Source organism: Garra rufa, chromosome 13 (genome assembly GCF_049309525.1).
Source record: "Garra rufa chromosome 13, GarRuf1.0, whole genome shotgun sequence".
Classification (NCBI taxonomy): Eukaryota; Metazoa; Chordata; class Actinopteri; order Cypriniformes; family Cyprinidae; genus Garra; species Garra rufa.
Window position 1 is genome coordinate 11,110,356 of NC_133373.1, and position 22,694 is coordinate 11,133,049.

Genomic DNA, 22,694 nt, shown 5'->3' on the forward strand with positions numbered 1-22,694 from the left:
ACCAAAATAAGAGGGCTCATACACAATTCATCTTATTATTTTATTTAGAACTAACCTGAATAAGATATTTCACATAAAAGACTTTAAAAGAAAATAATAGTGTGAATTTATAAAAATGACCCCGTTCAAAAGTTTACATACACTTGATTCTTAATACTGTGTTTTTACCTGAATGACCCACACCTGTTTGTTTGTTTCTTTAGTGATAGTTGTTCATGAGTCCCTTGTTTGTCCTGAATAGTTAAACAGCCTGCTGTTCTTCAATAAAATCCTTCAGGTCCCACAAATTCTTTGGTTTTTCAGCATTTGTGTGTATTTGAACATTTTCCAACAATGACTGTATGATTTTGAGATTCATCTTTTCACACTGAGGACAACTGAGGGACTCATATGCAACAATTACAGAAGGTTCAAATGCTCACCGATGCTCCAGAAGGAAACACAATGCATTAAGAGCTGGGGGTGAAAACTTTTGAACAGAATGCATTTTTTTATTTTGCTAAAATATTATTATCATTTTTTTTTTTTTTTGTTACCAGAAGACAAAATAAGTTAAATCATCATCATCTTCAAATTCAAAAACCTTCTGTAATAGAGTCCCTCAGTTGTCCTCAGTGTGAAAAGATGGATCTCAAAATCATACAGTCATTGATGGAAAGGGTTCAAATACACAAACATGTTGAAAAACCAAAGAATTTGTGGGACCTGAATGATTTTTCTGAAAAACCAGCAGGCAGTTTAACCGTTCAGGATAAACAAGGGACTCATGAACAACTATCACTAAACAAAACAAAAAAAAAAACAGCTGTGGATCAATCAGGTAACAACACTTTATTAAGAATCAAGTGTATGTAAACTTTTGAACGGGGTCATTTTTATAAATTCAACTATGTTTTTCTCTTGTGGACTATATGTAAACATCTTTTATGTGAAATATCTCATTTAGGTCAGTACTAAATAAAAAAATAACATGTATGATCCCTATTGTTTTGGTAAAATAATTAACATTTTGCAGATTTTGAAAGGTCTGTGTAAAGTTTTGACTTCAACCTTATACAGACATATCCATTACAACAGTTAAAAAAGTTTAAAATAGATATTTTAATTGGTATTTAAAATAGTTAATACAGTTAATGCATACAAACACATTTGTGTGCACCATTATTTGCACATGCGCATAAAAAGCAAGAAGAGAAAGTATTTAGCGTGCCTGTCGTAAATCACATATGCCATTCTTTGGTAAATATTTGCATGTGCTAATTGCGACCATTAGTGTTTTCAATGGGGCACAAAGGCATTTGAGCAGAGTGCAGAGAAACTAGATAAGTAGAGAGCTACAGATCACTACCTTAATTGGCTATCGTTTATTAAGCCTGGACAGTCTTTGTTTTGATGAATACACTGCAGCAGTGACGGGGTATGAAGGGTGACTGTGGGCGGCGTGTGTACTGATCCCCACAGGGGAGGGAGGATGTTATATCACAATAGAAAATGTACCAACATGATGTTCACATTAGCATCAGTGTCTCCGACAGAAGCCGCAGGTTTGCGAATACAAGAGAGGGTTTAACAGGGAAACTAATGTACTAAAACAAATCACTTATTAAACCTTATTCTCAACCACGTCTCTCTCTCTCTCTCGTTCTACAATGAGCCAATAATCAGTCTGCAATGGTGGTTATTGTGATAAATCATTTGCCAATTAACATAACTCTACCTTGGAGCTGTATCGGAGGGGTAATTATGAAATGTTCAGTAGCTCATCATGCATCATGCAATCAATATCAGTGGCCATGAGGTAATAGACATGCTGTGAAGCTGTGAAGAAAGAGAGAGCAATAGATAAATCTAATATCTACAGGAAGTCAGGATTAAGAATTTATGTTTGTATGTTAACATCATATGTTAATAACAGATGTATACATATTTTTTTATATACTGTACAGGTACAACTAAATGTAAAGATATTGTTAAACAAATATTGTAGGATTTGTAATTTTTTCAAGAAGTCTCTATTATTTAATCAAAAATACAGTAAACCAGTGTTGTTTTTGACAACCATCTTAGATTTAGTCTTAGTCTTAGTCTTTTGGACTAAAATGCTTCTTAGTTTTAGTCACTTCTATATGTGATAGTTTTAGTCCAATTTTAGTCGACGAAAAGTCAAAAAGGTTTTAGTCGACGAAAAGTCAAAAAGATTTTAGTCTAGTTTTAGTCAAAAAAAGGGAAAAAAGTAGTCTTTTAACAAATTAATATAGGTCAGTAAGTATTTTGCTGTTGGGTAGTGTCACTTATAAGTTCTGAAAATAGCAGATCTATAGTTCAACACAATGTGAGCTTCCGGATCGACTATTTTCACCAATAATTACAATAATGAAGGAATGTTTTAGAACATAAAAGACAAACAAGGATAGAATGCTAAAATGGCTTGCCATACTAGTATAGCAAAGAGTATTTAATGCTAAAACGGCTTGCCATAGCGTCAGATACTTTTTAAGTTTTAATTGGCATGCACAATAAGCGGAAATGTCATGCATTTTAAACGTCTGACGGACCACCCACTAACATTTTCGTCTATTCTCGTCTCGTCAACGAAAACTCACACACGTCTCGTCATGTTTTAGTCATCAACGAGCCATTTTTATCTCGTCATCGTCTCATTATCATCATGAAAAAAAGTGGCGTCAACAAAATGATTTCGTCATCGTCATCGTTGACGAAAACAACACCGCAGTAAACTGTAATATTGTGTTATATTATAACAATTTAAAGTCTTCTAATATATATTTAAAAATGTAATTTGATGCAAAGCTGAATTTTCAGCATCATTACTCTAGTCTTTAGTGTCACATGATCTATCAGAAATCATTCTGATTTGCTGATTTATTACTTTTATTTATCATCACTGTTGGAAACAGTTGTGCTGCTTAAATATTATTATTATTATTTTTTTTTTTTTTTTTTGGAACCTGTGATACTTTTTTCAGGATTATTTGTAGAATAAAAACTTAAATATAAAACGAACAGCATTTATTCAAAATAGATTTTCTATTTTTAAGCAGCACAACTGATTTGAATATTTATTATAAATCAGCAAATTGGATGATTTCTGAATGATCATGTGAAACTGAAGACTGGAGTAATGATGCTGAAAATTCAGCTTTGCATCACAGGAATAAATTGCATTTTAAAATATATTCACACAGAAAACAGTCAGTTTAAAATAACATTTCACATTATTACTGTTTTTTCTAGATTTTTGATCAAATAAATGCAGCCTTGATGAGCAAAAGAATCTTACTGATCCCAAGCTTTTGAACGCTAGTGTCTAAAACGTATGTAAACCTTTTTATGAATGTGAACTTGTACAGACAGAATAACTTACAAACTAAAGATGATCAAATTCACACAATTAATAGATTGATTTTATTATATTTATAACAAATGAGATTAAATGTTTAACTTTAATTGAATCAATTTGGCAGTTTACACAGTTAATTTGAAAGAATGGTTTCATTCGTTTCTGTGATTAGATTACCAATTAAAAATGAATAAACACAGAAAACCATTAAATTAGTGACATAAACATTAGGGTAAATAATAACTATTAAAGTCAGGCACAGAAAGAGTGCAAATGACTTTCATTCCCTAAATTTGCCATCAGAAAGGCAAGTCTTGCCCAAAATGTATCTATTACTTACTGCTCAATGAGGTTTTATGTGCCTGCCTGACTATTGAACTTGGTCACCTACTGCAAGTTCAACCAGTCATCATAAGGATTAATAAAGATTTGTACGTCTAAAGTTTCTTTTTGTACAAGTGTTTATGTTTAAGATGCTGTTAGGATGTTAATATTGACATTTCAGTGTCTATCTAACAAATACTGTTGCAGATAGGATTCAATTTAGACCACTTCTCATTGATTTCTATAGTATCTGCAAACAGTGATTGTTGCACAACTCTTGACTTCAGTTCAAAAGACATCAGTGCTGTAATGTGATTGGTTATCAAGGCACACGTGATCCAACTTCACTATTACGCTTTCCACACAGGTTTGAATTTGTATCTCTCAAAAACAAGACCATCTCTGACGATGAAACATATTGGCGTGATTCAGCTGTTTTTCTCTCCCTCTTATTGCTTCGAGCTTGATCCGGCCAGAGCTAAACAGAAGTCCGGACTTCACTTTAGATTACAGAGTTCCTCCCAGCAGGAATCCCGCAGCCTGGAGCTTTGATTCCAGAAGAATCCAGGCACATGGGAGCAGAGGCTGACAGACAGGCCTTTCCCTCTGTGGCTGGATCAAACAGCTCAGACATGGGGCTGCAGACAACTGCAATCAATGGGCAACTCAAAAAAGATGATATTTGGCTACATCCTTGATCCACACGCCACCAAAATACTGCTCTTTTAACATTTCAAGCTTGTTTGAGAGGATCCCGTGAAGCCTTGTCTGTCTTCCAATGTTATCATGACGTGTTTGAGTGACAGAATATGGAAGGTAGGACAGAAAGTATATGTTGTGATTTTTCTTTACAGTTCTTTTTAGAATGACATCTGTTTTCTGTACATTGCTGGGATACAACATGAATAAAGATGTAATGCAAAATGTGAAGAAAGCCAACATAGTAAAATATTAAAATCTAAAAAGATAATCATTTTCAGTAACTTAGACACATATTTTAGTGCATTCAGCAGGTATTAATAATTTTTTTATACATTTGTCATATGTTTGTACTGTATACAATATTTTTCCCAAAATCAACACTCCTTAGTATGGAAAGCCCATTTCCACCAACAAATAAAAAAAGGTAATTGTGACTTTTTCTCTCACAAATTTTGTATTTTTTTTTTTTTCTTAGAATTGCGTGATACAGACTAGCAATTGTAAGTTAATAGGGATGCACCGAATATTCGGCCACCGAAAATATTCGGCCGAAAATGGCCCAAAAGTGCATTTTCGGTTTTTATCACCGAAACAACATGGCCGAAACAGTATGTTGACGCAAACAGAAAAAGCGGCCTGCACGTGCTTGTCTGAAGCAACACGTCTGCAGTGTGGACGTATTTCAATATATCTGACCCACGGATAGCGATTTGCAAAACTTGTAATGCCGAAATTTCAAGAGGGGGTGTGTCTGCAGTCATGCGGGCAGCCAGTGATGAGAGCAGAGATCTAGACAGATGTAGCTTTCAGTGAGTGAAAAACAATGGCTTTACGTTGGTGTTACGTCGCAATATTTTAAAGATATGTCTTTTCTTTACTGTATTTTTATAAATATTTATATTTTAAACCATGGAGGTGAGCCAATGCATATCACATAAGCAATGTGAGAACTGCGCAATATGTTAAAGTGAAAGTAAAAACTGACAGTGCTTTCAGCATCTGACGTGCATTCTCTCAGAGACAAATAGAGACGATTATACATCATGTGCTGATATAAATTTAGTCCCCTAATATTTTTCTTGTGCCCCGAACATGGTGGGAAAAAATAAAAAGAAACGTATTTTGTGTAAGGTTTGTTTTTGAAAGTCGGTTCTTGAAATAAAGCTCTTAATTTTCATTGATGACTGCAGTGTTATTAGGGGTTAAGAAAGTCTTAATTATGATTTCAGGTGGTCTTAAATGTGGGGACTGGAAGACATCAATTGCGATGAACCTTCAAAAGGCTATCCCTTGAATAAATATGAGCGCTGCACGTTTCAAAGTCATTTGCTGTGCTGCTTTGTGTACCATTCTGACAGCGCCTCCTGCTGGAAGAGAAACACGTAGAGTTGTAAATGTGAACTGATGGATCCACAAGATAATGTGTTATAAAAATTAAACAATTTAAACAAAGGCAGCAAAATATATGTATATGTTACTTAAGTAATATAATACTTGATTGATAATAATTGTTTAAATAAATATAATTGATTTATTCTTTGAAACTTTAATATTAATTTATGCAATTGTATTGCCTTGATTTTAGTAAGATTAGTACACAGTCATAGCCATAAATTCAATGGTACTAATAATTGGCATAATTCTTTCGGTGTTTCGGTTTTCGGCCTTGGTTTTCTCTTTTTCGGTTTCGGCCAAGAATTTTTATTTCGGTGCCTCCCTATAAGTTAATGTCAGAAATGTGATATAAACTCACAATTCTGACTTTTTTCTCTCAGAATTGCATGATATAAACTCACAATTGCAAGAAATAAAGTCAAAATAGCGAGATATAAACTTGAATTTGTTAGAAAAAAAGTCAGAATTGTGAGTTTTTGTCATGCAATTTTGACTTTTTTCTCAGCATTAAGAGATATACTCGCAATTGCGAGTTGTAAAATCAGAATTGCGAGATATAAACTCACAATTCTGACTTTTTTCTCTCAAAATAGCAAGATATAAACTCGCATTTGTAAGAAAAAAGTCAGAATTGAGAGTTTTTGACTTTTTCTTACAAATGCAAGTTTATATTTCGTAATTCTGACTTTTTTCTCCGAATTGTGAGATATAAACTTGCAATTGCGAGTTATAAAGTCTAAGTCATTTTGAGGGGAAGAAAAGACTGATATGCTCTCTAAGAGTTGTGAGATATAAACTTGCAATTGCGAATTATAGTCAAATTTTGAGGGGGGAAAAAAGACATGTTCTCTAAGAGTTTATATCCCAATTCTAAGAAAAAAAGTTAGAATTGCGAGATACAAACTCACAATTGTAAGTTATAATGTCAGAAATGTGATATAAACTCACAATTCCGACTTTTTTCTCTCAGAATTGCATGATATAAACTCACAATTACAAGAAATAAAGTCAAAATAGTGAGATATAAACTCACATTCACAAGAAAAAAGTCAGAATTGCGAGTTTTTGTCTTGCAATTTTGAATTTTTTTTTTCTCAGTATTGAGAGATATACTCGCAATTACGAATTATAAAGTCAGAATCTCAATTCTGAGATAAAAAGTCAGAATTGCGAAATAAAAAGTTGCAATTACCTTTTTTATGGTTTATTCAGTGGTGGAAACTGACTTCCATACCTTACTCCATAATGACAAAAACATATGTGTGAAAACAACTTTACAAATTACACTATCAAATTTTGCACAGTTGAAATCAGTCATTATTTTCATATTTATTAACATTTTGAATAAATTTTTCATTAAATGTCTTTTCAATCCTTATGTTTTATTTTTATTTTTTTTTAAAGCCAAGATATTCCTTTGAAAAAAGAACCCTATCAAGCAAGCAATAAATAAATAAAGTGTCTAAATAGTTTATATATACAGGATGTGTCTAAATACTTTATAAATGCACTATAATTTCATTGTTTTCATTATTTTTCTGTTATATTTTTATTTTTCAAACGTCTTTCCTTTCCTTAAGTTTAAATTTCTATCACCTAGTTAAGTTCCTTAAGTTTTTAAATTACATTTTTCTTAAAGTTAAGAATACACCAACTTAATTTATACACTGCCACTCAAAAGTTTGATTTAGTAAGTGTAAGTAAGTAAAAGTAAGATTTTTTATTTATTAATATTATTACAGTTTAAAATAGTGGTGTTCTATATGAATATATTTAAAAATATAATTTATTCCTGTGATACAAAGCTGAATTTTTCATCAGCCATTACTTTAGTTTTCAGTGTCACATGATTTTTCAAAAATCATTTTAATATGCTGATTAATTACTATAAATGTTGCACTGCTTAATTTTTTTTTCTTCTGGAATCTGTGATTTTTTTTTCAGGATTCTTGATGAATAAAAGGTTAACCTCTTAACACTCCAACATTCCACCTGCGGGACATTTTGCAATGAGTTAAATTTGACAAAAACGCAAAGGGGTTAAAAGAACAGCATTTATTCAAAATATAAACCTTTTCTAACAATATATAAAGTTCTAACAAATTATAAAGTCAAATTTTGAGGGGGGGGGGGGAGACTGATATGTTCTCTGAGTTTATATCTCAGTTCTGAGAAAAAAGTCATATAAACTCACAATTGTAAGTTTTATTGTCAGTAATGTGATATGAACACACAATTCTGACTTTTTTCTCTCAGAATGGCATGATATAATTAATAAATAGCGAGATACAAACTTGCATTTGTGAGAAAAAAAGTCAGAATTGCGAGTTTTTGTCTTGCAATTTTTACTTTTTTCTTAGTATTGAGAGATATACTCGCAATCGCAAGTTATGAAGTCAAAATTGCGAGATATAAACTCACAATTCTGACTTTTCTCAGAATTGCATGATATAAAATCACAATTGTGAGAAATAAAGTCAAAATGGCAAAATATAAACTCACATTTGTAAGAAAAAAATCAGAATTGTGAGTTTTTGCCTTGCAATTCTGACTTTTTTTCCTATAAATTTTGACTTTTTTCTCAGTATTGAGAAAAAGTCTTTACTTCAGTTTTCATTGTCAGTTATTTATCTAATATTTTAGTATAATTTATTTTATTTTATTTTTTGGAATCTGTGATTCTTTTTTTCAGGATTCTTCATGAATAAACAGCATTTATTCAAAATATAAATCTTTTCTAACAATATAAGTCTTTGCTATCACTTTTTTATCAATTTAACTGTCAATGAATAACAGTATTGATTTCTTTCAAAATAGAATAATAATTAGTGACCCCAAACTTTTAGATGGTAGTTTATACTGTTACAAAAGCTTTAAATAAATTACATTTTAAAACATATTTACATACAAAACCGTTATTTTAAATGAAAATAATATTTCACAATATTAGTGTTTTCTGTATTTTTGATCAAATAAATGCAGCTTTGATGAGCATAAGAAGAAACGTCTTTAAAAACCATTAACAATCTCGAATGGGTTGTACTTTAACATTATTATTATTCCTACAATAATAATGTTACTACAAGAAGCCATTTTTGAAATTTTATTCAAACCACATCTAAACATCAAGATTTTGGCAAAGCAGCACCCCGAAAGACAGTGACTGTTCTATCCAGTGACCTAATTCTCTCTCACACTGGCCCCGGGCCAGCAGACCGTCCTTATTGAGCCCAGTTGTTATAGTAATTAACCCAGTCAATGCCCTGCATTGTAAAGCCATAACCCAACCACTTGGCAAAATGCATAAAAGTTGGTTTAAAAAAAACAACAACACAGTCATGCCCTTCTAAACTTTAAATATTCATCATCATCATAATTGCTAAAACTTTTACAATGACTCTGTAGTTTGTAAGCAATAAGTTGGCTCTCACTTTGCTGTCAGCATTCACCCCATCACTTCCACACAGTGTTTTGCTGTGTATTATCAGGAGAAATGCACTCGCTTGATACCTTGAGATCTGTCCCCTCTAAAAATATGTGTTGCGCTGCGATGTGACAGTGAAAAATGGGGCTTGCGCTATGTGTATGCCAGACTACGGGCCTGCCCTGTAAACTCAAGCACTGAAATACAGCCGAGGCTCTGCTAAACTGACACACTCTTTGTTCTAATGTCAGGAACAAGAGAATTTACTCTGGGGAAACTATAACTCACTTAGAACTTACTTCTGGCTAAAAGAACAAACTTTGCTGTGCTCGGGTTCAAAATTCATGTATACTTAATGAAAAACATGAAAACAACACTAAAAGTTTCATTTGCTGTAGTTTCACTTTAAACACTGTTTCAGAGTTGAACTGCATGGCTGAATTAGATTGTGCTGTTAAAATCTATATGACCGGATCAGGGTGGGAGAAAAAAAGAGCCTATGTTGAAAAACTGATTGTTAGGTGTTGACTGTTCAACAGCATGTTTTACATTAATGACAGAGGTTTTTTGTACAAAAAATAAGCAGGGTGCCAAATATTTCTCTTCCTAATTTCACACTGCCACTTTTTTATGCTTTATTTATGCTTTCTTTCTTCGATAAACCAATAACTCAATGCAGCACAGAAGGTTTAAGGCACAGCCTTGCTATGAATCAACCTCGGGCACCCATAGTGGCCTCAGAGGAGCCAGATAACTGTAGGCTTATACTTCTATTCGGTGGGCTTTATTATTCCCAGAAAACTACTTCGGCTCATGTTCGGGTGGCTTTCAATCTCAAATATACACCATTACAGCTGTTTTCAAGAGCAGACATGGTCTAAAACAGAGAGAAAAGGTATCAGCATTAGAAGTCGAATTATTCATCTTCAATCACAAAATACTTATAAAGCATTCCTAAAGCATGTGTGTTTTTGTTGCATGCTGGCAAATCGGAAAAGGCAGGAGCATGAACATAAAAAAATAGCCAAGTAATGTTAAAGTACTAAATATAAAAATTTTTAACAAAAATATGAGTGCTTGTTTCTAATAAAATTGCAAAATAACATTATATAGTTATAGTTAATATGTATTAATATGTAATATATTAGTAGTAGTAATAGTAATTACTAGTAATAAGTAATTTATTACATTATTTACATTATAATGTATTAAGACATATACAATAATCCAATGAGATTAAATACAGTGATGCATGCAATGATACATATTAATGGACAAAAAGGTGTATTTAATTACTAAAACAAAATTCTTAATATTAATAAAAGAAAATAACAATAAAATGTTACTTGTATTACCTGTATTATAAATATTATAATTATCAATTAAAGATCTATTATTATTATTATTATTATTAATATTAATATTATTATTAATATCTTAATACTTAATACATTATAAACAATTATTTTAAAATGTCTAAGATATACACAATATACACAATAATCCAATGAGATTGGCTGAATACAGTGATACATGCAATGATGCATATACATGAACAAAAAATATTTAATTTTTAATAAAACAAATTCTTAACATTCATTTTAAATATTAAATAATAATTAAATTCTAATATTACTTGTATTACAAATTATAATTATCCATTCGGTTTCTATTAGTATATTTTATTACTACTGTTATTGTTATTATTAATTACAAGCAATATTTTGTAATTTATTAAATAATTATTAATAATGTGTTAAGATACTAATATTATAATAAATTATATTTAATATTACATATTAAATTAAAGTAACTTTAATATTACTTCTATTAGAATTTCTATTAGAATTGTTTTATAATTATTATTATTATTATTATTATTATTATTATTATTAATTACTAGAAATACTCTCTGAGACTAATCCTAATTCATAATAAAAAATTCTTAACATTAATTTTAAAAATTAGATTAAAATGAAATTTAATATTACTTGTATTATAAATATTATAATTATCCATTAGATTTATATTAGTATTTAATTATTATTATTATTATTATTATTATTATTATTATTATTGCTTTTGTTGTTGTTAATATTACAATTTCTAATAAAATAAATCCTTAAAGTTACTTTTTAATGTTAAATTAAATTAACTTTAATATTACTTGTTTTATACATATAATTATCCATTAGATTTATATTAGAATTTTTATTATTATTATTATTATTATTATTATTATTATTATGAATTACTAGAAATACTCTCTAATGAGACTGATTTAATACAGTGATACATGCAATAATACATACCAATAAACAACATTACTATTAAATTCCTAATAAAAAATTTACATTAATTTTAAATATAAATTAAAATTTAATATTACTTATATTATAAATATTATAATTATCCATTAGATTCATATTAGTATATAATTATTATTATTATTATTATTATTATTATTATTATTATTATTGTATAAATTATAAACAAACGCTAACAATGTTATCTCACAATTATATAATCATTCAAATGTATCACTTTTATTATTATTAATATTATTAATAATAAATACTAGTAATAATTAGTAATTTATAAAATATTTTTAATGTATTAAGATATATACACATTATTCCAATGAGATATATGTGTACAGTGATATATGCAATGATACATACTAATTAACAATTTTTACAATTCTTTATTCATTTTAAATATTACATTAAAATGAAATGTAATATTACTTGTATTATACATATTATAATTATCTATTAGATTATTATTAGTATTTAATTATTATTATTTAGTAGTAGTAGTAGTAGTATTCACAAAGCTAACAAATTTATAACATCATTCAAATGTATCACTTTGTTATTTTTATTATTATTATTATTATTAGAGGATTATAAAAGGTGATATTACAGTAAGAGTAAAAAAGATGCTGAGGATCAACGCCAGACTTCCACTGCCATTTACCATCATTATTGTAGCCTTTGCCAGATAACCTTAATCTTAACGACCAATCTCTATTAGAGATACCTGAAAGCACACTCAAACGTGTCTCTGTTTAAGAGACACACACTCGTTCACACAGCCATCATGCTCCATGCACTTCCACATGCTATAAATATCAGCGCCAATTTCAATTATGACATTTAGTAGGGGAAGTCATTGAGTGGGAGAAGTGCGCTGTAAATGACTGGACAGCACTGGCCGCTCATAGGCCGCCATAAACACAAGACAAATGTCAGGGTGCCTGCGGAGACTGCCTGAAAGCAGAACAGATACTCTGTATTCAAAGAACACACTCTCTCTGTGCTCTCCTGCACCGAATACCTCAGGGGGGCAGGAAGGCAGAGAGCAAGGCTGTTTCTGAAAATCTTTGTGACATTGTACATTCTGCTTTGGTGCTACAGGCCCCGGGACTGAAGAGGAGGGAGATTAAGAATTCCCTGCATGTGTTTCGAGCCTGGAGACAGAGGGCGTAAGCCTGGCGGAAGGAAAGAAAGACGTTTCGTCAGTCTAAAAGAAATATATCAGCAGTTTTAGGGCTATATACACTCAACATGAGCGTCTCAGTGGTCTAGCAGAAGCCGCGGGAGATAACCAGAGACTGTGGATCAGAGCTTCAGCTGAACGATGTTCAGGACCATGGACAGCACCACACATTCAACAACACTGTTCAGAAAGTGCCATTGATTTTGATGGGAGTGATTTCCTTTTTTTGTATCAGTCTACATCATTGATTCTCATCTGGTTTTGCTATAAGGTGTGTTTCCCCTGAGGAGGTAAGTGAGGCAGTGTATCCTCAAAATAAACCAACACCAGTTTTACAAAACATAGCATTAAAAAGTGTATAAATCACTCGTATTTTTTAAGAAACATTGTCCAACAGTGACACCAGCAGGTAAAGTTACAGCGGCAGTCCGCAAATTTCTCCTCTCCCCTGAGTCCACAGAATTTTAACAGACCCCCTAAAGCGTGCCTCCATCGTGATATGATTGGATATGACTGGATATGTTAGACTGTGATTGGTTCATGCAAAAAATCCCGCCTTTTGTGTTTGTGAGCAATCCGCATTCGCCAATCAGTCTGAATGAGCAATATAATGGTGTTAATGGGAAGACTAACTAAAAAGAGTAAGTAAACAACTCACACACTTAGATATAACCACTTTGTTACATCAAAATAAGACCTGAAATGCCATGAAAACATAATCTGTGGGCGTTTTTAGTGAGTAATCAGCTTGGTGAAATTTAAAGTAAATCTCAGCATCTGTGACCAATATTTACTGAGCTTTAATGACTGATTATCTGAAAAATTCACAAATAGTTTGAAGATAAACATCAAAAAGAATAGCTGAACATAAGTTCACAAATAAAATATACTGTTTAAATTGTAATTGCCTTGAGTTATTACTTTGAAATAAATGTAAAATGCTTAAAAAACACTAACTTGATGAGGTTCATACTAGGCTTCAATAAACAGAATATTGATTACAACGTAAATGTAAAAATATAAATAAAAAAAAAATCTGATAGTGTAAGTAATGTTTATTTTACAAAGAAAAATGGGACATGAATTTACATTTGATTTAAAAAAAAATTCTCATTTCAGAAAACCATTGCACACCACTCTGAATTGTATATCACCAAGGATTGAATTTGATTGTCATTTGCAATGATTCCTGTTGATTGTAGTCAAATACTTTTTTTGCTTCAAATCAAAGTATGTTGATTTGAATATTCAGCTGGATGTTTTGGTTCATGGGTTATAACTCTTTAACTAAGACTAGAATATCCCTTTGGGAAAATTGATTGTGAAAACTACTTACAGAACAAATGCTGATGAAAAAGTTGGCAGGCACTGTTGAACTCTATTCATATTAGCCAAATTAGCAATTTGGCACATACATTTGCACCAAAACACTGTGGAGACTGATGGGATTCACACCTTCTGACATCAACAACAAGAAATACACCAAGCAATTTCTCTTTCTTGTATATCCTTATTTATTTTGCTATCCTAACTATGCACAATTAATGTATATACTGTAAATAATTAGTTGCATTTTATACTTTTTCATTTAGCATTTTTTAATACCCACTAGTACTAACAAAATCACCAGATTATTGTTTTAAAACATTGTTGCATCCTGAGACAAGTTCAAAGATCCCGTTTTGAAAAATTCTCCTGTCACACAGTGTTATTTTAGTATTAATTACATACTATTGTAGTATTTAATAATGTTTTAATTTTTTATGTGCTTTTGTTATTTTATTAGTTTTTTTTTCTATTTTTATTTAGCTTTGATTTTTATTTATAATTGAGTATAAATTAGCTTTAGTAATTTCTGTTAAATTTGTAATTTCTTATTCTTTTTTTAGTTTAGGGTTTATATATATATATATATATATATATATATATATATATATGCACACATACATACAGTCAAGCCTGAAATTATTCATACCCCTGGCAAATTTTGACTTAAAGTTAGTTTCATTCAATCAGCAAGTTTTTTTTTTTTTTTATTAGAAATGACACAGACCTCTCCCAGAAGAAAATAAGACGATGTACAAGAGCCATCATTGTGGAAACATTTGAACAAAACGTGGCATGTCCAAAATTATTCATACCCTTCTCAATAATCAATAGAAAAGCCTTTACTGGCTATTACAGCAATCAAACGCTGTTATGCTATTATTGCTGACCAGCTTTTTGCATGTCTCCACTGGTATTTTTGCCCATTATTTTTTAGTGATGAGCTCCATCTCTTTCAGGTTGGAGGGTCTCTTTGCCATCACCCTGATCTTTAGCACCCTCCACAGATTTTCAACTGGAATTAAGTCAGGACTCTGGCTGGGCCACTGCAAGACATTAATGTTTTTGTCTGCTAACAATTTCTTCATCACTTTTGCTGTCTGTTGTCGTGCGGAAATGTCCACTGGTGGCCAAGGCCAAGTTTCTCTGCAGACTGCCTGATGTTGTTGTTGGGAATTTTGATGTATTGCTCCTTTTTCATGTTGCCGTTTACTGTGATTCATGGTGCCGTTTACCAGGTTCCCTGGTCCACCGGCTGAAAAACACCCCCAAAACATTAGGTTCCCACCACCATATTTGACAGTGGGGATGGTGTTCTTAGGGTTGAAGTCTTCTTCTTTTTTATGCCAAATGAAGGCTACAGCATTTTGGCCAAGCAATTAAATGTTTGTTTCACCTGACCATAAAACAGAAGACCAGAAGTCGTCTTCTTTGTCCAGATGAGCATTTGCAAAGGCCAAGCGGGCTTTTGTGTGCCTTATCTGGAGAAGTGATGTCCTCCTTGGTCTACGTCTGTGGAACCCAGCAGTGTGTAGTGTCCGTTGGACTGTCTGCTTGGAAATGTTGCCACCAGCAGAGCCCAGATTCATCAGGATGGCCTTGGTGGTGATCCTCCTGGCCAGCACAGGTGTCACTTTTGGCTTCCGACCACATCCTCTGAGATTTTTCACAGTGCGGAACGTCTTGTATTTTTTCATAATACTTTGCACTGTAGCCACTGGAACTTCAAAACATTTAGATATGGATTTATAGCCCTTTCCTGACTTGTGAGCAGCCACAATGCACATCTGCAGGTCCTCAGTGAGCGCCTTTGTCTTAGTCATGACTGTCCACAAACCAACAGCAGAGAGCTTGTGTTTTTCACCTGTTGATTTGATTAAAACAGCTGTTCCAAATGAATCAGGGAAATTAGAATGCTTTAGAACAGCTTGGACTATTTGGAATGGTATAGAACTTTGGATTTTCCCATAGACTGTGACAGTTTGCAAAGGGTATGAATAATTTTGGACATGCCACTTTTGTTCAAATGTAAATAAAAGCTGAGAAATATTTTTTTTCCTCAATGATGCCTCTTGTACATCGTCTTATTATCATTTGGGAGAAGCCTGTTTCCGTTCAAAAAAGAACTTGCTGGTTGAATAAAAGTAACTTTAAGTCAGAGTTTGCCAGAGGTATGAATAATTTCAGGCTTGACTGTGTGTGTATATATATATATATATATATATATATATATTTAACTTAATTTCATTAGACAAAATATTTTGCTTTCAGTAGGTACCATCTAACACCCAGACACATCTTTTCACATTTTTCATATTCCTCTGTCACCCAGCTAAGCTGAAACGACAAAGATCCCAGACTTCAACAACAGCACGTTTGCTTGCGAAATCGAAAGCAGCGTTAAATCGTAATTTCCCTCTCGCATCCACAAAAACCATTTCAAAACAGGTTTTCTAAGGTACATTTTCCTCCTGCTTCAATCCCAGTGACCACACTGTAACCATGGCACCATGTTGCCATGTCGACCGTCAATCGCAGCATTTGATGAAGAGTAAGGCCACAAGCCTGACAAAACAAGAAAACACATCCCTTTATTCATTTCACAAGAAACAAGCAAAGAAAGTTTTGTTTACACAAGCCTGGCATGAACACAAACTTCTCGCAGAGCAGTGAGGCACTAATTACCCTTTCAGAGGGGAAATTAAACTCAGCTAATATCTTTGTGATCTATAGAGACAACAAGGTAGCTGTTTACTGTGTGTTTTAACCACTCTGTGTGTTTAACAAGTGTTTGTGTACGTGGCTGCCTTGTTTATTCAGTGTTAATACGGTTTGTAAGCACTCTGTGGTCTCAGCTTCGGCTGAAGGTCACCGTGGGAAAAAACATCATGCAGCGGGGAAGCTCTTAACCTCTTGAACAATACATCTAAGAGCTCTGCCCTTTAGATTTACTCAATTACAGCGTCTACACACGAGTGTGTTGCTGTGTAAGGAAGACGGAGTACCTCTGTCCAAAGTATGCTTTGTGCTAACAGTGTTTATAAGGCCGGATCGATGGCAGCGAGATAGTACGAGTGAAAATGTGCGAGATGTGCTTTAAAACTTGACTTGTTGCTTTAAGTGATTCTTTTTCACAGCCTCACATTTATATACGTCTTACAAAGAGCAGAAATGAAGACGCTCGTTTTAAATCCTTAGGTCGGTACAGCTGATATGACAATATGTATAATAAGCAGACATCTATTCCTCCCCTCAGTTTGCTGCCGACATCAAAAGAGGGATTTTAGCATTTCAGCTCCCTCTTGTTTTACCGCAGGAACACAGATGAACCTGATCCGTCCCTTCAGGACCTGAGCGGAAGGAGAGATGAAAGGAGAGGAGAGTTGGTGCGTAGCTCGTCTGTTGTGTTTACGTATCTGTTAGTCATAAAGCATTTGTGAGCTGGCAGGGGGACCGCTGTGTATGTCAGCAATGACATCAGCATGAGACGGCTACAAGGCACCTTTGATTTCATCATTAATCTGCTGTACGATGCATACAATTACACAGAAGTAGGTTGGAAAGAAAGGGTACGCTATCCTTCCTGTGAGATTAGGATCAGTGCATCCCAGATAATGGTATGTTGAAAATGATTTTAAAAATGTAACATTGCTTGCCATGTACATTCATTTAGGCCTTCTAAACAAATAAAGCCCATAAAAGGCATGTAGAAAAATTGTGATGTATATAATGCTGGTTTATAGTCACAATGATACAGTGAATATGGATGGAGAGACAAATAGAATGATAAATAGAAAGACAGATGGATTGAACTAAGGATAGACAGACAGATAGATCAATACATAGGATGATGGATAGACAGAAGGACAGAAAGATGGACAGACAGACAAACTGATAGACAGAATGATGGAAAGAGATGGATAGATAAAGACAGATGGTTATACAGATAGATAAATAGATGGATCGCTAGATAGTACAATGGATAGACAAGCAGCTGGATAGATAGACAGGCAGATGGGTCATTTGATAGAATGATGGATAGACAAAGACAGATGGACAGACAGTCAGGTGGACGAATGGATCGGTAGATAGAACGATGGACAGACAGATGAAAAACCATACTGATGGATAAACAGACAGATGGGTGGAAAGACAGGTGGATAGATAGACAGATGGAACGATAGATAGGATGATGGAAAGATAAATAAATAGACAGAAGGACAAGACAGATAGATCGATAGATAGATAGGATGATGAAGAACAGACAGATGGATAGACAGATGAAAGATGGGTGAATAGACAGACAAATGGATAGATGGTTTGATAGATAGAACACGATAGATAGACAGGCAGATGAATCGATAGACAGAACAGACAGACAGTTGGGTAGACGGATGAATAGACAAATGGATAGACAAAAGCAGACAGATCTGTAGATGGATGGATATAATGGATAGACAAGCAGCTGGATAGATAGACAGGCGAATGGGTCAATAGAACAATGGACGAACAGACTGATTGATATAGGATTGATAGAATGATGGAAAGACAGATGAATAGACACAATGACAAACAGATGAATAGACAGACAGGTGGAAGGATGAACCAATAGATATAATGATGGACAGCCAAATGAATAGACATACAGATGGATCGACAGATGGGTGGATAGACAGACAGACATTTGGACCAACAGAATGATGGAAATACAGACAGATGGACAGATAGACAGAAGGACGAAAAGACAGATGAAAAGACAGGTGGATGGACGGATCAGTATAGAACAATGGACAGACAGATGGATAGACAGAAAGACAGGCGGATGAATGGATCAGTAGATAGAACAATGGACAGACAGACAGATGGAAAAATAGAAGGATGGACTGATAGACAGAATGATGAAAAGACAGATGAATAGACAGAAAGACAGGTGTATGGATGGATCAGTATATAGAATGATGAAAATACAGATGGATAGACAGAAATACAGGTGGACAGATGGATCAGTAAATAGAACAATGGATAGACAGAAGGATAGACTAATAGATAATTATGAAAAGACAGATGGATAGATAGACAGACTGACAGACAAACAGGTGGATAGACAGACATACAGATGGATCGATAGAACAATGGATAGACAGACAGATAGATAAACAAAGACAAAAGACAGATGAAAAGACAGGTGGATGGATGGATCAGTAGATAGAACAATGGACAGACAGACAGATGGATAGACAGAAAGACAGGCGGATGAATGGATCAGTAGATAGAATGATGGACAGACAGATGAATAGACAGAAAGACAGGTGGATGGATGGATCAGTATATAGAATGATGGACAGACAGATGGATAGACAGAAAGACAGGCGGCTGGATGGATCAGTAGATAGAACAATGGACAGACAGACAGATGGACAGATAGAAGGATGGACTGATAGACAGAATGATGAAAAGACAGATGGATAGACAGAAATACAGGTGGACAGATGGATCAGTAAATAGAACAATGGATAGACAGAAGGATAGACTAATAGATAATTATGAAAAGACAGATGGATAGATAGACAGACTGACAAACAAACGGGTGGATAGGCAGACATACAGATGGATCGATAGAACAATGGATAGACAGACAGATAGATAGACAAAGACAAAAGACAGATGGACAGACAGACAGACGGATAAATAGACGGGGTGGACCAATAGATTGATAGAAAGACAGATGGATAGAAAGGCAGACAGACAAGTGGACAGAGAGAGATGATAAAAAACAGATTGATAGAATGATGGATAGACAGGACAATGGACAGACAGACAAATGGACTGATAGACAGACAGACAGATATAACTATAGCTAGTCAGATTGATGGACTACTAGAGAGATGGATGGAAAGAGCGGTCATTAGACAGCTATAAACAGAACAATAGAAAGACAGAAATATATAGACAAACAGCATTTTGAAAAAAAAAAAGCATAACAGACCCATTACAGTTATTAACACAGTCATAATGTATTGTTGGGGAATAAATGTAAAACTACAAGATTAAAGTAGGTCTTTGAGAACTAAAACAAATCATGAGAATAAAGTCATAGCATTATGATAATTAATTCAATATAAGAAAAGAGGATAGTAACCGTTATCAAGTAAGTAACAAAAGGTAGTTTTAAAAGAATGCCCCTCGTAGGTGTCACAAGGAGAGTCAGACTGAGACGTGCGGATCCATTTGCAGCATTTATTGAGAATCGTCAACAATCAAGAGTAATCACCGGAAAACAGGAACAACGTAGGAAATCCAGTAAACAGTTCGATACTCAGGCAATGGTCGCAATGGCAGGTAGCAGGAATCGTCAACGGGGTACACAGTCCAGAGTCATACACAGAGAATCCAACACAGAGATAAACGCTTAGAATTACGACCATAGGAACAATAAGACTTCACAAGCTGGCTGTGTGTGTGAGTGGCTTAAATGCAGACAGTGTGATGAGGTGCAGCTGTGAGCGGTAATCAGTAAAATGAGAGCAGGTGAATGCAGTGATTAGAGCAGTGGCTTGTGGGGAATGAAGTCCATGAAGTGTGGTGCAAGAGTACATGAAGACAGGATAGACCAGATACATGACAGAGCCCCTCCCCAAGGAGCAGCTTCCAGACGCTCTAACCACATAATACAACCTGGAGGGTGGTGGAGCGGAGGCGGAACAGGGGGAGGGATGGAGGGCCAGGTCCATGTAGGGGTACTGGAACCACGAACTGAGGCGGAGCGACGGAGGGAGAAGCCATGGCGGAGGAAGGGTTGGCTCCTGCATGGGGCCGACCGACGGAGGTGGAGCCCGAGGCGGAACCGGAGAGTCGATGGTCCTAGGTGACACCGAGGATCTGGAGGGCCAAGGCGGAACCCAAGGCTCTGGCGACCCCGGCGGAGATGGAGGTCCAGAGGGACGCAGCGGAGCCGGAGTGACAGAGGATCGAGGCTGTGCCCACGGGAGGGAGGAGGTCCACAGAGCCGGCAGGACGGAGTGACGAGGCGCAGCCGGAGGAGTAGAGTCCAGAGGCGAAGGTGGGGCGACGACTGACCGGGGCAGAGCCGGAGAGACGATGGAGCCCGGAGGAGCTGGTGGGCCGACGGCCGACAACGGAGACGAGGGAGCACAGAGCCGGGGTGGAGCCGCAGGGTTGGAGGGCCGAGGTGGAGTCCAGGACTCTGAGACTGGAGGTGATAGTGAGGGATCCTTCAGTCTGGACACCGATGGAGACTGGCAGTCCCACGGCAAGTCCTCTGCACCGAAGGTGGGATGTGGGTGAGCAGAGGGACTGTCAGGAGACAGAGGTGGCGGGACTGGAGCAGCAGGGAGGGTGGGTGGGAAACCACACAGTCCATGCATGGCCTCCGTGACCAGAACCGGGCAGACAGGAATCTCAGGACGACTGGATGGAACCAGCGGAGACTCTGGAAGGCCGGGCTGTACCCGCGGAGGCTCTGGAAGGCTGGGCTGTACCAGCGGAGGCTCTGGAGGGCTGGGCGGAACCAGCGGAGGCTCTGGAGGGCTGGGCTGAACCAGCGGAGGCTCTGGAAGGCTGGGCTGAAACAGCGGAGGCTCCGGAAGACTCTCTTGAGGAGAGGGCTCTGGACGGCGCTCTTGAGGAGCGGGCTCTGGAGAACTGGACGACCCCAGTGGAGACTCTGGAGAACTGGGCTGAACCGGCGGAGGCTCTGGAAGGCTGGGCTGAACCAGCGGAGTCTCTGGAAGGCTGGGCGGAACCAGCGGAGTCTCTGGAAGGCTGGGCGGAACCAGCGGAGTCTCTGGAAGGCTGGGCGGAACCAGCGGAGTCTCTGGAAGGCTGGGCGGAACCAGCGGAGTCTCTGGAAGGCTGGGCGGAACCAGCGGAGGCTCTGGAAGGCTGTCTTGAGGAGCGGGCTCTGGACAACGCTCTTGAGGAGCGGGCTCTGGAGAACTGGACGACCCCAGCGGAGATTCAGACTCTGGAAGAGCAGGCTCTGAGCGAGCGGTCACTGGAGGGCGCTCTGGCGGCGCAGTCACTGGAGGGCGCTCTGGCGGCGCAGTCACTGGAGGGCGCTCTGGCGGCGCAGTCACAGGAGGGCGCTCTGGCGGCGCAGTCACAGGAGGGCGCTCTGGCGGCGCAGTCACAGGAGGGCGCTCTGGCGGCGCAGTCACTGGAGGGCGCTCTGGCGGCGCAGTCACTGGAGGGCGCTCTGGCGGCGGAGACTCTGATTTGACGGTAGCCATCTTAGGTGCAGACTCAGGTTTGGCGGCCATCTTGGCCGGGGACTCAGGTGTGGCAGCCATCTTGCTTGCAGACTCTGGCGTGGCAGCCATCTTGCTTGCAGACTCTGGCGTGGCAGCCATCTTGCTTGCAGACTCTGGCGGGGCAGCCATTTTGCGAACAGGCTCTGGACTAGCAGACATCTTAGGCTGTGGCTCTGAGCTGGAACTTACTGTGGGAAGATGGTCCTCCTCCACAATTCCCACAGTAAAAGGAGAGCCACACAACAAAAGAGCAAGATCCATATAAGATTGCAAAGTCCAGCCCGGTTCAAACATTGGCATGAGGGAAGCCAATGGCTCTAAGAGTCCTCCACGGAAGAAAATCATCAGGCAGTGATCATCCATGGAAGACAGATTTGCCAATTCGATGAAG